Genomic DNA, 11,801 nt, shown 5'->3' with positions numbered 1-11,801 from the left:
CGGAGCGGAGGCGGCCCCGGAGCAGCGCGCGCCGCGGTACTCGCCCGCGACAATGTGGCTCATTGAGGAGGTTCCCCCCGCGCGAGTGACGCGGCGCCGAGGCGGCTGCTCATTGGTCGAACCGCGAGGGTGTGTAGCCGGCGCGCGGCTGGGGGAGCGCGCCACTAGGGGGCGCCCTGGGGGGGGGGTGGGTTCTGGGGTGAAGGGGGGTCTGGGGGGGTGAACAGGGTCTGTGGGCACGGGGGGGGCACGGGGGGAGCGGGAGTGGGGGTGCGCTGAGGGGGTACTGGGGGGCGCAATGGGAGGGTGCGCTGGGGGGTGCATTGGGGGTACTGGGAGGCATTGGGGAGTGCATTGGGGGTACTGGGGGGCGCATTGGGGGGGTGCGCTGGGGGGTGCATTTGGGGTACTGGGGGGGCATTGGGGGGTGCACTGAGGGGTATTTGGGGGCGCATTGGGGGGGTGCGCTGGGGGGTGCATAGGAGGTACTGGGGGGGCATTGGGGGGTGCATTGGGGGTATGTGGGGGTGCACTGGTGGGTGCCCTGGGGGGTATTGGGGGGCACATTGGAGGGGTGCGCTGGGGGGTGCATTGGGGGGTACTGGGGGGTGCATTGGGGGTATTGGGGCGTGCATGGGAGGATGCACTGGGGCGTCCATTGGGAGGTATTGGGGGGTGTATTGGAGGATGCGTTGTGGGGTGCACTGGGGGGGTGCACTGAGGGGTGCGGGGGGATGCACAGGAGGGGCTGCATTGAGGGTGAACAGGGGGTTATTGGGGGTACGCTAAGGGGGCTGCATTGGGAGGGTACTGGGGGGGTGTGCATTGGGGTGCACTGGGGGGGCTGCATTGGGGATGCGTGGGGGGGTGCATGCATTGGGGATGCACTGGGGAGTGTGTGCATCGGGGGCGTGTTGGTGGGATTGCATTGGGGGCGCACTGGGGAGGCATTCGGAGGGGCTGTGCATTGGGGATGCACGGGGAGGAGCACGTGAGCTGGTGGGGGGGGGCCATGTGTGCCCGAGGGGGGGCATACGTGCATTGGGGGGGGCACACAGCAGCATGTGCACATATGTGCGTGTGCACACGCAGCCTGGCTTACACACACTGGCACGTGCCCGTGCACACACCCATGGTGGTCATTGGCCTCTGCGTGTGCCTCGGTGTGCTCCTGCAGATGCACGGGTGAGCACACACCATGCACCGTGCACTGTGCACCGTGCACCATTCACCGTATCATGCACCACGCACTGTATCGTGCACCATGCACCGTGCACCGTGCACCATGCACCATGCACTGTATCGTGCACCGTGCCCCATGCGTCGTGCAACATGCACTGCGCCCCATGCACCGTGCGCTGCGTGTGCATGTGTGATCACATGTGCATCAACGTGCGCATCCGTGTGCATCCGTCAGGGCGCATCCATCACCCCGCAGCCCGTGGCGCTTCCTACCCCTGCCCGCGTGCGCACGGCTCCTCGTGCGCGGCGAGGGCCTGAAAGCAGAGGGGGGGTGCTCGCTGCACCCCGAACCTTTGGGAATCCTCTTCCCACGTTATCCCAAAGAGGAAGAGGAGGCCAAGACCTGCCTCCACCATCCCTCCTTCCCCCTCTCCCCCACTCCAGTTCCCTTCTCCCAGCTCCACGGGCCCATGGACCCGCCGCCGGAGCCCTACGAGGGCCATGGCACGTCCTCTGCCGGCCTCGGCAACAGCTCCGGCTGCCCCGATCCTGACTCCCAGCCCAGCCGGTCCCAGCAGCCTGGGGCAGGACTTACCCAACCCGTCCGCCCGCTCCTGCCTCCCTTTCCCAACCCGTTCCGAGCAGTTCAAACTCCTTCACGGCTTTACCTTCCAATATTTCCTCCTGAGCGGTCATTTACATCATTGGGTTTTTTTTTTCTTTCCAAGGGTTTCGAAACTCCATTTCAAAGGAAAAAGAGAAGGGGAGAAGCAACCGAAATAGAGGGAGAGGAACGGAGCCGAGACAACCCCGCTGCCGGATTCCTTTTCCCGGGCGATCCGGTCCTGCTGGACCCTGCCCATCCAGCCCGAGTTCGTTACAGTCCCGTATGGGCGACTCAATGTTTTTTTTAATCTTTTTTTTTGTTTTGGTGCACCCACATTTCATTTCACCTTCTCCTCCAGCTTTTTTTTTTTTTTTTTTTTTTTTTTTTGCTAAATACCCAAATTCTCAATGGTTAAGATGAAATTCAAGGCTAAAAATAGCCGGCGACATCTGTCCACCTTTCCCATCTGCTCTCCTGCCAGCAGGATGAAGGAAGCGACTGTAACATGGAAAACGAAGGGTTTGTCTTATTCTTCTGTCCCACTCGGGAGCTCAGTTCCCCTCTGCAAAATCAGTTTATTCAGGGAGGAATATTCCCCAAAATTCAATTTATTTACCGGATAACCCCCCAGTGAAGAAGAGGCAGGAGGAGGGGGGCACTCCGCTCCATACATTCTTTCAAACAGCATTTGCTTTGAAAGTGATTTTTTTTTTTTTTTTTCATTTAAAATGAGGTTTTGTAACACGTTTTTGTAATTCCTTTCATGTAACAAACCTTAAAAATCTCCATTTTTTCCAGCCGGTCCCTCCCATCTGCTTCCCGCCTTTGTACAGGCTTGTGCTAATCTATCGGCGTTTGGTGCCGCGTTCCCCAGCGGAAGGAAACGGGCCAATTGCGGGGTCGACGTTACACCGGCTCTGATTTCTCTAATCCGAATCGGATCGACGGCGGGAATGACAATGTCCGAGTTCGAAAGGAAGAACAGTGCAGGGATGGAGCATCCCGGAGTCCTGGGATCGGCTCTGGGTGCTATCCCATACAAATGGAACCAACTTGGCCCATGGCACGGGGTAAATACCACCCCCCGTAAGATTGCCGCCACCCCCAGGGGGGTTTGGGGACCCCCGTGAGGGAGCGTTGTGAACCTGGTGAGGATTTTATCCTTTTATATTGGGGAAACTGAGGCACAGATGGGGATAGGGATAGAGGGATCGGGAACCAGACCCGGCGCAGCAGATTTCGGAGGCTGCTGCGTGGCACGGAGCAGCCAGGATGATCTTGGAGCTGGACCCGCTCCAGCAGAGGCATTAACCCGTCTCAGATCACCTGCCCCGTGATTCATCGCTCCCTCGGTGCTCTGCATAGTTTCCGACGACGTTTCGTTTGACACACGCATCCACAGCCCAAACGAAGCCGGCGGCAGAGGAATGACACAGGTGACCAGTTATTTATTTTGCCTGGTCACCCAACACACCGGAAGCCTTGAGCTCGGCCGGACCCAGCCCTCGCGCGGGGCCGGGAGTAGAAAACCGGTCCGAGAACTTTTCTTTCTTCGGCAGCCGGGGGAGGGAGCGCGTGACCTTGGGGCTGAGCTCGGCGGAACGGCCTTTTCCCAGCTCCGCGGCGAGGGGTGAGGTTCGCCCATCCCAAACCGCTCCGCGAAGGTGGAAGGAGAGCGGGAGGGTTGGGCTGGTGGGAATCCAGCCATCTGTCCAGTTGTCCATCCTAGCACTGCTCCTCCGTGAACGCTCAGAACCCCAGAGGTGACTTCCAACCCACCCATCCTAAAACCTCCAGCCGCGTCCCAAGGCCACCGTTCCCGGAGCAGTCAGCCCTCCCCAAAACAGTCGGAGGGATTGCCCCTGGGTCAGGCAAGGATCAGGAAATGGGGTGCTCCTGGCCTGGACCACCCCGAGCTTCTGCAGCCCAGCCTCCCCACCCCGCACAACCAGGCTAATCTCCATTACACGGATGGAAAAGGGAAGATTAAATTAGATTAGATGCAGCCACCTAATTTTAGCTTCCTCACGTGTCACAGGCACCCTGCTTGGGCTTTTCCGTTGTTCTCCTCAAACCCTTCGCTCTCCTCAAAGCCATGGGGCCACCAGCCAGGACAGGAGGAAACCAAATGGGGTTTGGCTGGGAGGTGGTACCCAGCGGTGGGTACGAGTGAGTGATGTGCGGGTGGGCACAGGAGGTCGCTGGACCTCTGCCAAGAGGGGACCGCTGGTGACGGTCACCCTCCACTGGTGATGGCCATCCTCTCCTGGTGATGGTCACCCTCCACTGGTGATGGTCACCCTCTGCTGGTGATGGTCAGTCCCTGCCGTTGATAGCCATCTTCCGCTGGTGATGGCCATCCTCTCCTGGTGATGGTCACCCATTGCTGATGATGGTCACCCTTCCTTGATGATGGTCATCCTCCATTGGTGATGGCCATCTTCCACTGATGATGGCCATCCTCAACCTTGGCAGCATCTCCATCACCGAGCAGCTTCCCCTGCCCAGGAAGATTTTTCTAGCGGGATCTTCAACATCGGCAAATGCACTTTTCCCCGTCCCTGCCAAGCTTCTGCTGCTGCCTCTCCCTCTGCCTCCTGCCGAATTACTGCGACATGAGGTTGACCTTTGCTTTCTGCTGCCCGCCCTGACCTCCCTCGCAGCGGCACCGGCCGTAAGCTCTTGGCTTATCCAGCTGCCAAGGAGTCTGCCAGCTCCATCGAATGTCTCCTGATCCGAGGGGACATCGGATCCCCCACGGGACCAGCCCGGAGCGCCCCGGGATCAGCACCATGATGACATCTGAGCCCCTTGCGTCATCACGAGCAGCATTGTCCCCAAAGTCCCAGCAAGATCCCCAGGCCCCGGGGAGGATGTCAGAGCTGCCAGGAGCCCCGGCGGGAAGGGCACTGTCCCCAAAAACTGGCATGGCCAAACTTAGGGAGAGCTGGGGACCATCCCAAAGGGAGTCTCGGGGCTGGCAAGGGCTGTGCCAGTCATGGCGCAAGCCTGGCACACCTCTGAGGTCAGAAGTGCCAGCCAGGACACAGGACCTTGAGTCACGTCACTCCCCCGGGATGAACAACTCCCGCGTGCGGCACTTTCTCAATCGCAGCGGGAAGAGGAGTTTTCTCCAGCGTCCCGCAGGCACTTTCCCGGCTGCCGGCAGCGGCAAAGCTGGGTCACGGTCACATCCCGCGGTGTGGGGCGAGCACATGTCCCCAAGTGCCACCGAACCGCGGCCGAGGCCCGAGCGGGGCGAGCGGCAGCCGGCAGGAGGATGCTCGGTGCCAGGGGCTTTTCTGTCACCTCTTCCGTGGGACCCCCTGGCCTTCCTCCCGGAGCTCCGGATGCGAGCAAGGCCGGGGGGGATTTACAGCCTGTGCTAAGTGTGCAGAGACGGTTTTGATTTCTGATCCAAAGAGTCGGGATGCTCAAAACGCCCCCCTGGTTTTTCCCCCAGATTGCACCAGCAGCGGGAGAACCTGCCATCAACCAGGACCCCCAAAACGCCCCCGTGCCATGGCTTCATCCAGCCCAGGCTCGGTGCAGGGTCTTGGGAAGGCTCCGGCTCTGCCGGGATGCCGGAGGGAAGGGCCGTGGAGGTGGCAGCCTGGCAACAGCCAGAGGTTTAGCAGCAAGCTGAAGGCTTGGGGGAAGCGGAGGGATTGTCCTGGCATCAAATTCCAAATGCAAACCCCACCCCGGCACCTCCGCCAGCACCAATTCCTGTGAAATCCTGCCCACCCAGCACCGGCGATCGGAGGAAATAACCCAAAACTCGCTGTCGAGGCAGACCCGGGCGCACAGCTACGGCCGGATCCCACCCTTTAGCCCCACCGAGCTCGCGGGGAAAACCATGGCACCGGCACCGGCAGCCACCAGCACCCGTGTCACCGTGACGATGCCGCGTGGGGACCGGTTCACTTCCCAACCCACCCTCGGTGTTTGGGTGAGCCAGCATGGATTTGGGGGTCTCCCTCCTGCCCCTCCAAAAAGCTCGGCCGAAAGCAGACGGCGTTACCGTGTCCAAACCTCACTGACCCCCCCAAGCACGAGGAAGAACCCCCATTCCCGCTCTCCCAGCCCTTCCCGCTGTTCGGGGTGAAACAGGGACAGGTTGGAACTGCAAAATAGCTCTTTTTTGGGTGGTTTTTTTTTTTGTAATTGCACTTTCCAGTGAAGATGGTTTCGAAACAGCAAACAGCGGCCGAGGCACAGGGGAAAAGCCGCTTTTCCAGGAAAAATTCCCAAATGCTGCTGGCAGAGAAACGGCTGGGCAGTCCCGCGCCGACGCTCAGGGAAACGCTGCCCTTCCCTGGGCCGGTTCTGGGTGAGAAAAGCAGCCCCTAACCGCCGGCCCGCGGGGATGCAGGAGCAGAGCCAGGCTCTCCCTCGGCAGCATCCCACATCCCGCATCCCTCCCTGCAGGGAGGACCCCGGCTCAAAGCCCCCACTCATATATTTTTTCCTCGATTTCGTCTGCCAGGTAGAAAAACACCCCGAATATGAACATTACACCCCATCTTGCTTCCCCATCATCCCGCCCGGCGTGGGGCCAGAGGTTTGGGAAACAGCTCTCCCACACCCTTCCATGAATTATTTCACCGGCATCCGTCCTGCGCTCCCTGGCTACCCACAGTGACCCCCCCACCTCCAACGAGCAGAACCGGCCTCATGTCCCTTCACACGGGGGCTGTTGCAGCTCCAGAGAGCGAGAAACCCCCCAAACCCCCTAAATCCAGGGAGAAAATCCCCTTACCTGGCTGAAGCCCTTGCTGGCCATCCCATCGGCTACGGGCTCGGACATCATCCGTGGAGTGTCTGAGCTGGTTCAGTGGGAATGGGACCTTGTGCCTGGCAGCAAACTGGGACTGGGAGAGCTTTATCATCTCCGATCCCTGCGGAGGAAGGTCCTGCGTGTCAGCGCCAAGGTCATTGGTTGGGCACCGCGGAGATAAATATAGGATTTTAACAGCACTGGTGTAATCCCGGAGCCGTGGGATGAGGATGACGGAGACGCCTGGGACGCGACGCTTTGTGCGTGGCGCTGGTGGGTTTGGGCTGCTCCTGGCCTGTGCCATACACCGTCACCCCGCCATGGAGCATCCCTCCGTGCCATACCCCTTTGGCACAGCAATAAATAGCAGCCGGATCACGGAGCAGCCCGTGGGTGACTTGCCCCCAGCCCTAATTTCAGTGCAGATGGTTTTATTGATGAATCCTCTCTCCTTTTTCATGGGGAGGGAAAATAGAATGGGGATGGATGCGGTTGCAGGGGCTGGAAGCTGTAAGGCGTTCCGGGTCTGCGCAGCTCCAATCCTGGTAACACCCACGGAGGTGGTGCTGGGACACCAGGTTTCACGCGTGTGCACGTGTGCAATGTTGCACGTGCACGTGGCACAGGGACGCGTGGCCGCCCACATGGCTTTTACCTGGCAAAGTGCTTAATCGGGATCTGCCAGCATCCGGCACGGCGGCTCCTCCGCTTCTGCAGAGCTTTGAGGGCCCTGGAGAACCCCGAAAAACCCAGACGGGGTGAAAAGACAGGGAGGAAGAGCTGCTGCGGTGGCCTGGCAGCCTCCCTGGTCCCGCGGCTCCATCCCTACGTGACCGTGGGCACGTGGGTCCCTTCTTCCCGCTGCCGGAGGGGAGCTGCCAGGCAAAGAGGTTTAAGGTTGATGCACTCAGTAATTCTATCAAACAGAGATTATCCGTCTCGGAGGGCCGGGCACCACGGGCAATCAGCGCCGGCGCGGTTAGCCGGGACGGGCAAGGCAGGAATTGCTGTCGGGGAGGAGGGAGACGGAGTTGCAGCCCCAGGTTTCCCATGCTGGGGGGCTCAGGAGAAGGGACAAGGCTCATTTTTGAGGGCAGCGGGCTCCTCGCCTGGGCTCAGGCACCACCTGGATGTGCCAAAGGTTAAACCCAGCCTAAACCTTAGTGCAGCCTCTAAGCTCAGCACCTTCCCTTTGCAGGGTGCTGCGCTGGCTGGGGAGAGCGAGGGAACGCTGAGCTCCAGCCCTGTCCCAGCCCCGTCCCAGCCCCGTCCCCATGTCCTGCCCCTGCCCTTGTCCCCAGTCCTGTCCCCATCCTCATCTCCATCCTGGTCCCTGTCCTCATCCTGGTCCCATCCCGTCCCCATCCCTGTCTTGGACCCTGTCCCTGTCTCATCCTCATCCCCATCCCTGTCCCCATCCTGATCCCTGTCCTGATCCTGTCCCCGTCCATGTCCCCACCTCATCCCTATCCCCATCCTTATCCCCTTCTCTTCCCCTATCCTGATCCCTGTCCCTATCCCATCCCTGTCCGCGTCTCCATCCCATCCCAGTCCCTGTTCCCATCCCCATCCCTGGGGCACGTGGCTGACAGTGCCAGCCCAGGACTAACCCAGACTCCGGACAGCTGCCGGGTGCTGGTGGTGGCCAGAACCCCAATGCCACCGCACTCACAGCCGCGCCATGAGCTGCTCCCCCCCCCAGCAGCCACCTGCCTCGTGCCGGGAGAGGGGGTTTGGCAACGCCTTCAGCCGATGGAAACTTCTTTTATCTCCAAAAATTCCTCTGCTCTTGGATGAGGAAAACTCCGGCTGCTCCAGGCTGGGATCCTCCCTCTGCCGGTCACTGGCTTTTACAAAAAGGCTCTTCAAGCCGGGAAGGACAGAGCCGCCTTTGTTCCGTCCCTGCTCCCATTGCTGCCGGCGCAGAGGAAACGTCACCGAGCCCTCGGCACCAGCGGCTTTACAATCCACCTCTGGGCACGTCCGCGCTGGGAATCTCCAGGAAAGGGAAAATCAAATGAATGGCAAGCATTGGGTGATGGGAGATGTGCCGGGGAGCGGGAAGGGCTGGGGGGGTGATGGGGCCGATGGCATCGCCGACGGCATCACCAGAGACATCGCTCCCCCCTACCCAGTCCCAGCAGGACTTTAATTATTATTTTTCTTTAACCAAGCCGGGAGCGTTTCATCTCCTGCCGTAAGAAAGACGGGTCGGGTCAATGCTGAGCCCCCCCCCAGCCATTCCCACCCGGCTCACACCGTCCCTGGCAAAATCCTCACGGCGCTTGGTGCCGGGCTCGGCCGATAAACCCCATTATTGCCCCTCCAGGGGCCACAGCCCCCTCCCCAGCGCGGCACCTCCTGCTTTACATTAAAGAGGCGATGGAGGAGCGGCGGGCTGGCATGAAGGCAGGAGAGCGTCGCCTCCCCCTGCCCCCTCCCCGGCCATCGCACCGGGAACCCGCCCGGCTGCAACTCCCACAATGTCAACAACCACGGCTGGGTGCGAAATCGGCCTCCGGACTTTCCCTCGCGAATACACCTTCGAATTTCCAGCTCCGACAGCCGGGCGAGCCGGCAAACCTCGGCCGGGATGGAGCTCTCCGCCTCTCGCCGGAGCACGGGGATATTTTGCTGAGATAAGGCGTCCGGGAGACGCAGATACCGGTATCGCCGGCAGTGTTGATGGCAGCAACAGAGATTATTTTATGGCTTTAATGGCAGCATAAAAGCTTTTAAGGAGGCCTCACCGGCCGTACGGCTGCCTGTGCTCCGTCATTTCCCACGCCGCCGGCTGCGAGCCCAGTTCCCGGGCACCGAGTGGTCCCAATGCTGAGCTGGACTCGCACCCACCATGGGCTTGGGGACCAGGATCAGTCAATTCGACAGCAGCCTGGTGAGGGATCCCGGCTGTGAACGATGCCACGAGTTCCTGGGTGCAGTTCCTGGGAGAACAGGCATCCCGGGACATGTTTGACAGCGGAGAGGAGGAGGAGAAGGGAGAGGTGGACGCGCTGTGGCTGAAGGCGATGCCACCACTCGATAAAGCATCTCAAAGCATTTTGCCAAGGTGCTGCCCACCCGCAGCCAGGAGCCCGCCATGGGTGCTCACGGGCAGCGCGGAGCCGGCACGAGGCCGGCAACTCCGGCAAGAACCAGCTGCCTCCAAGATGTCTGGGGCTGTGCCAAGAAAAGATTGGGCTTAATCATATGTCAACAGCTGCCCCGCGCCAGGATCCGGCCACGCCGCAGCCCTGGCACCAACCTGCTTCCCTGACCTTCCCAGCACAGGCTCCGTTACCGTAATTAGAAACCGACGTGTAATTTTTCCAGTCTCGTGATAACGGCAATCACCAGATCCCAACGGAAGGTCGGCGCTGCCAGCCGGGATGGGGGTTGGATGGGGCGAAGAACCGACCAGTTTTGAGAAGCATCCTCAGGGGATGGCAGCACTTTGGGACCCCAGCCCTGGCTGTGCTCAGAATGGGGAAAATGAACGCGGCATGTTGGAGCCTGAACGGCTGGAAAACAGCCTTGGCCCAAAGTATTCCCGATGGACGATCTGCTGCCGGGCTACAGTTTTCCAGGAATTCAGCCCTGGAGCTGAATTCCCATTGCTGCCGGGAGCAGTGCAGAGGATGCTCAGCCTGGAGCAAAGCAGGCTGTGACCCCATGGGGGGGAAACATTGGGGTGAATCCCCCAAAATTCTGAAATCCTGGGGATGCCCTAAGCTGGGATGGGGCAACTGGAGCCATTATCCGAAACGGCCGGAGAGGCTGCGCTGCTGGAGGAGCTCTGCCCTTTCACTGCTGCCCTCATCATCCTCACCCCAGCTCCACAGGGCGTCTGCTGGTTTTGGGGGATCACATGCCGGCTGCGCATGGGAACAGAAGCAGGAGAAATTGGGGGAAAAAAGGAAATAAACTCCCATGTGGCTTCGCAGCATCTGCGGACACTGCCCTGCGCTTGCTGGGAGCCGGGGCTGGGAACTCGGAGCCCCAATAACTGTGACCCCAATAACTGTGACCCCCAATAATCCAGATCCCTAATAACTGTGGTCGCTAATAACTGTGACCCCTAATAGCTCTGACCCCTAATAACCATGACCTCTAATAACTGTGACCCCTAATAACTCTGGCCTCTAATAACTGTTCCCCCTAATAACCATGGTCCCTACTAACCCAGACCCCTAATAACTCTGGCCCCTAAAACCCATGACCCCTAATAACTGAGGTCCCTGATAACTGTGACCCCTAAAACCCATGACCTCTAAAAAACATGGTCCCTAATAACAGTGATCCCTAATAACTCTGACCCTTAATCACCATGACCTCTAAAAACCACAGTCCCTAATAACCGTGACCCCTAATAACTGTGACCCCTAAAAAACATGGTCCCTAATAACTGTGACCCCTAATCACCCTGATCCTAATAAGCGTGACCCTTAATAACCATGACCTCTGAAAATCATGGTCCCTAATAACTGTGACCCTTAATAACCCTGACCCTTAATAACTGTCACCTCTAATAACCGTGACCCCTAATCATCATGACCCCTAATAACCCCTAATAACCGTGACCCCTAAAAAACACAGTCCCTAATAATTCTGACCCCAATAACTGTGACCTCTAACAACCCTGGTCCCTAATAACCCTGACCCCTAATAATTTCGACCCCAGGTCTGCTCCCTTCCCATCGGGGCAAGACTCCTGCAAATCCCATTCGCACAAGCGACCCCCAAACCTGCCCCCCCGCCGCTTCCCCCCACTTCCTAATTTTCCCTCAATTTTTAATCCACAAACATTTAAACCAGGACAATTTTCCCGGCTATAAAACAAGGGGAAAGGAGCAAACCCGACTGGGGTGTGGGGGGGCAGATTTCGACAGCCCAAATTTCCCGCTCGGATGCTCCCCCCTCCGAAGAAAATTGAGCAGGGGTGCACAGACCCTTTTTTTTTTTTTTTTTTGGGGGGGGGGGGGAGTAGCTTTAAACCCACCTGCCCGCGGATTAATTTCCCCTCCGACCGGGGCAGTAATAACGCGATTATCCGGATCCGGCTGCGGGATAACGAAGCTCATTATGGAGAATTAAAGAGGGAAAAATTGTGGGGTTTTGAGGTTCCGATAAAAGTTTATTTGCCTTCCAGGCGTCATTTTGGGGCTTTTTTGGGGGGATTTCTTTGCAATTTGCTCCTCCCGTCTCCCTCCGGGCGAGGAGCGAAACAGCAGG

This window comes from Tauraco erythrolophus, chromosome 29 (genome assembly GCF_009769465.1).
Source record: "Tauraco erythrolophus isolate bTauEry1 chromosome 29, bTauEry1.pri, whole genome shotgun sequence".
In the NCBI taxonomy this organism is placed as follows: Eukaryota; Metazoa; Chordata; class Aves; order Musophagiformes; family Musophagidae; genus Tauraco; species Tauraco erythrolophus.
Note: the sequence above shows the minus strand (reverse complement) of the source record.